This window comes from Pelmatolapia mariae, unplaced genomic scaffold (assembly GCF_036321145.2).
Source record: "Pelmatolapia mariae isolate MD_Pm_ZW unplaced genomic scaffold, Pm_UMD_F_2 NODE_ptg000873l+_length_29218_cov_1, whole genome shotgun sequence".
NCBI classification, from domain to species: domain Eukaryota; kingdom Metazoa; phylum Chordata; class Actinopteri; order Cichliformes; family Cichlidae; genus Pelmatolapia; species Pelmatolapia mariae.
In genome coordinates, this window is record NW_027052548.1 from 8,244 (window position 1) to 13,022 (window position 4,779).

A 4,779-nucleotide genomic window follows, 5' to 3' on the forward strand; every position below is an offset into this window, starting at 1 on the left:
AATTTGTTATTAGAACTCAATTTAAATAAGTTACCAGTACTTTTTATGCAAAAATGCTGATAAACTCGATTAATTTGAGTTGTCCTAACTTAGAAAAACTAAGTAAGCTGGAAGTTTTGCTTCTCAGGGCGGAAGGATGAAAGATGTGTTTGAAAATGCCACGTGACTGCCGTTCTCCTCCCTCCCTGGATCAGTCCGCATGTTCATGGCGCCAGCATTTGTTATGGAATATATTGAGCAAACCTGGAGATATTATTGTTGTCATTGCTGTGGATCTTTACTGACTTGGTGAGTAAATGTTTACTCTTATTCAAACTGATTTTGTGGCTTCTCTTAGTTTAGCACCAGGTTTATAATCTTGCTAGCTAGTTAGTGTTAGCCTAGCGTTGCTGCTGCCGCTGGGCTCATGTTACTTAAAAATTAACACCACAGCCTTAAAAACCTTACATAAAACTACGTCGGTGAATTTTTTTGTTGATTGTTTGAAATAAATAAGTGAGATAAGAGCCCAGACAAATTCTTTGGGAGGTGCAGCCGTTAGGGGTGGTGTGGGTGGTGGGGGGTGGATAACGGAGCTCTCCGAAAACGTGGAAGCACTTCTGCAAATATGTGATATTTTGATAAATTAAGTAGATATTTGAGCATTACACAGCTACATTCTCGCCTGAAAATATCTTAAAAGGTTATTTTGTGACCCAGAAAGGGTAGTCTGGTGAAAAAGAGGATCGCATTTGTCGGCCACGGTTGTCGGAGCCTGTGCGCACTTGTAAGCGCGGCAATGGCGGAGGAGCACTGCTGAAAAACGTATTACTTTTTCTGGTCACAAAATAAACTTTTAAGATATTTTCAGGCAAGAATGTAGCTGTGTGAATTTCAAATATCTGCTCGATTTATCAAGACATCACATATTTGCAAAAATGCTCCGACGTTTTCGGAGACGTCTATTTTTTTCATGCTTTGTGGCAGCTTTAGAACATCTGTGGCATCTATTAATGTCAAATCTAGCCTTTATTTAACAACATAAGCGAACTCTATGTTACAATGATTGCACAGCCATTAAGGATCAAATCAGTTTCTGAAAAATGTTCTGTTTTTTCTCCCCTCTGCTTGCTTCTTACTGTCTTTGAGGCTCGGGACCAGCACTCCTGTTGTTGGACAGAAAGACATCAACTCAGTGGTAAGTATTTTGGTTTTCCAATATATTAGCAACTGTCAGTGACATTTATATTAATCAGGCTGAACTTTAATCATACTTTAGATCAGCCTGTCTTACTTATTGTTTTATTTGTGCTTTGGTTTGGGGAAGTTGTTTCTTTACTGATCTTTTCCTGTCTTCTGTTATTAGACTTGAGATATGACTGCACTGTGCTGTTGCTGTGACTCCAGTTAATTCTGCAAGACATGCTGTGTAAGTAAACAAACAACAACAGTTTGGTCTGCACTTCTTGAAAGATCACATCCCCCAAACTTAGTTTAGAGGGTCTACACTGTATATACCCAGATAGCAAGGAAACATTGAAACAATGTTGAGTCAATATCAGGCGACGTCATTGAAGCAACGTTGAAGTGTGACGTTGACCCAACATCACTCTTGCACCCATTTTTAACGTTGAAACAACGTCAGGTTTTGATGTTGAATCAATGTTGAAACCTGACATTGATTCGACGTTATATTTTCTAACACTGTTGACATTGAAACACTGTTGAGATATGGTATTGATTTTCCACCTCTTTCGCACAGTTGCTTTTTTTTGAAAAAAACCAAAACACCAAAAAAGGTCAATAGACATGTATCATTTGCAAAATACTTTATTAAAAGACAAAGTTTCCTATTTACATTTCTATGTTTCACGTCACTTTTTATTATTTACTCCGGATGGGGATGGATGATGTGCGTCCTGCGCGCCACCCGTACGATCTGGAGCATATCTGAGCCATTTCTGGACTGCTTGAGCAAAGACCAACTCAGACATAGAGTTCGCCCCTACCTGCTGCGCCAGGCCATCTAGGACAAAAAATAGACACACACACAAAAAAAGGGAATTAGAGCACATGAATAAGCTCTTGTTAATTGTCTTCAGCAGGGAGAAAGTATGTAAACTCCTAGGCTGATAAACATGAAAGTCACCAGGCAGAAATCAGCAAACTGCCGCATTTGATTCCCAAAGAGCTATAAGCTGAAAATGTGATATGTCTTAGCATGGTGTGCCGTGTATCCTTTAAAAAAAAAAAGAAAACATGGGGTCGTCGGGCTGTACAAAGTGTACAACCCGAGGACAAAACAAGCCGAAGACCAAAGACTCCATCTCCAGATTAACCGGACATGAAAGTCTTGTTATTAAGAAAGACAAAGTAATATAGCAAAAAACAGACATAAGAAATGTGAAACACACCCAGCACATCAATTGATCCCTTTATTGTTCACTTTAGGCTCATAAAACTACAATAAATGTTAAAACTTACCAAATATGCATCTACACAGCGCTGTCTCTTTAAATGCCCTTTTTTGCTTTGTCTGGTCCTTGGTATTTTTTCCCTGCCCAGTTGAGTACAGAGGCCAGCTCCTTTGTAATGGCATAAACCATTACACAGCGGACTCGCACCTCCAGTGTGGTCCAGCAGCACCAATCAACGCAAAGCGTCTCACCTATAGACACATTTTATGAGATGGAATTAGCGTGTCTCATGTCTTAAATGTGTATGCAAGTGCTTGTGTGTTTACTTCATGTAATTGATGATAGAAACATGTCATTTGGTTTTCCCTAAAGCCTGATTTTCAAGTCATACAAAGAATAAACCAAAGTATTGGCAGTGAAATGTATTTCTATTCACTTTTGTTGGATATTCATTTGTTAGTTCTTGTAACTGCTAAAAGTGTTTACTAGTTTTTGCCTGTCACATATATTTGTTATACCATGTAAACTGTGAAATTCCAAGATTTTCAAACTTGCCTTGTAATAGTGGCTTCACAGAGTCTCTGGAATCTACAGAAAAAAAAAATCACAACAAGATGACATTCAGGAGTATAAATTGGGTTTTCTTTTTAGATAAGAGTACAATGACATTGTGATGCAGCTTTAAAGCTTTTTTAAAAGCATACCATCTATAGGGAAGACATCAGACTCTGCATGCTGGCGAGATCGCAAAGCTGTGTCGGTTTGTGCCGGAGTGGCGAAAGGTGCCGGAAGCTGGGTGGGGCATTATGATGGTTGCTATCAGTGGGCTGGGGGGCAGACTGCGGAGTGATGAGGGCTGTTTAGAAAAAGATAATTTTTTAAGTATTTAAGAATACAGACAACTTGTCAAAAAAGTTTCCTTGTGTCAGACACAGATATGTACACAGACACTAGACAGTATTTTATTACCTGGTATTTTCACTCGAGGGGCCTGGGGAAACCGTTTTTTTGTAGGCTGCTCATCCTCTGAGTCCGTATATGTGTACAGGGGATTTGGTCTAAAGAAAATAAATTAAAAACGGTCTTAAGTAATTGTAAATATGCTTTTGGCATATTGTTTCCTAAAGTTAGTTTGATTTCTAACAACACACACAGGAAACAGAGACGTGCAAGAAGGTACAGTATACAATGAATTTTTGAAGTGCACAAGTGTACACGGCTTTGCATTTTTAAAAAGTTTACAAACTTCCACTTTTTGGACTATATTATGTGGTGATATTGCAGTATGCAAGCACCACAGATATGTATAAAAGACAAGATCATAAATTCTTAACAATCAAAGATATGTTTGTGAATATAAAGGTTTTACTTGTGCTTTCTTTTAAGACTGGTCTGGGTTTCTTCTTCGGACTGAAGGTCAGACGTATCACAGCGTTCACGTGGATATCTCTGAAGACTGCGTTCTGCTTCGTGAAATGTGCCTGGAAATACAAATACAATGTACGGCCAGACATACATTACGTGTGGACAAAAGGTGCAAACGCATAGAAAAATCAGCGGTTTCAAAAATACGCTGGTACGTGTGGACGTAGCCTTATTCATTATTCAAGGCACAAACGGAAAGTCATGTACGCGTGCAACGTAAAGTTAGTTGAGCGTGCAACGTACAGTCACGCATGCTGCGTGAGCTTTCAAACTGAGTCTAAAGTTTTCGTGTGCGAATTGAAGCGAGTGCTCTCCAATCATCAAAAGTAACAAAGTCATTGAACACGTTTATACAGTTAACTTTACGTTTATCAATCATATATCACAGATTTAGAATTTTTTGTAGTACTAAGCAACTACAGAGCGAAAGTCTGGGTCAAGCGCCGAGGCGACGGCAAGAACAAAGGAAACCTCGAAGCGTTAAAGCTAGCTTTGTAAGGGAATATAACAAAGAAATTATGAAACGAAAATGTTTTCTTTGTTGATATACTTTGTCCGCAGTGCAATTTATTTGTTGCCAGATTGTAAGAAGTAGACACAATTTAAAAAACTCGTTAATGTACAACATTAACAAGTTTTTTTTACTGTTATTCAAATGCAAACATGGAAATACCGAGTAGGAAAAAAAATCATTCATTCTTACCTTATACTAATCGTGGTGCAGGCCAGTGCAGTGCATGAACTGATGCCTTCTCCGGTCAATTCTGCTGAGAGTAAATTAAATGTCCCGCTCTACTGTAGAAGACAATGAATACCGGGGGGAGGGGGGGGTGTACCAATGTGAGAGGGGTGCTGCGGAATAGTCCAAGTGATCGCTGCTTTAATTTCCCGGTCAACTATACATAAATTGCACGTAGACACGATTTTTTAAAGCATGGTGAACCACACCAAGTCACTG

General features: G+C 39.0%; 2 long non-coding RNA genes across 2 annotated transcripts; one reads left to right on the plus strand and one right to left on the minus strand.

Moving 5' to 3' along the window:
* The first annotated feature begins 269 nt into the window (after positions 1-269).
* Positions 270-1,434, plus strand: LOC134623733 (uncharacterized). Its single transcript, XR_010093445.1, has 3 exons — positions 270-288; positions 1,129-1,177; positions 1,346-1,434. It is a non-coding gene; the product is annotated as an uncharacterized LOC134623733 (long non-coding RNA).
* Positions 1,435-1,881: 447 nt separating this feature from the next.
* On the minus strand, positions 1,882-3,191 carry LOC135932399 (uncharacterized). Its single transcript, XR_010573476.1, has 4 exons — positions 3,101-3,191; positions 2,952-2,984; positions 2,464-2,647; positions 1,882-2,005 (listed from the first exon to the last, which is right to left on the minus strand). It is a non-coding gene; the product is annotated as an uncharacterized LOC135932399 (long non-coding RNA).
* Positions 3,192-4,779: the final 1,588 nt, after the last annotated feature.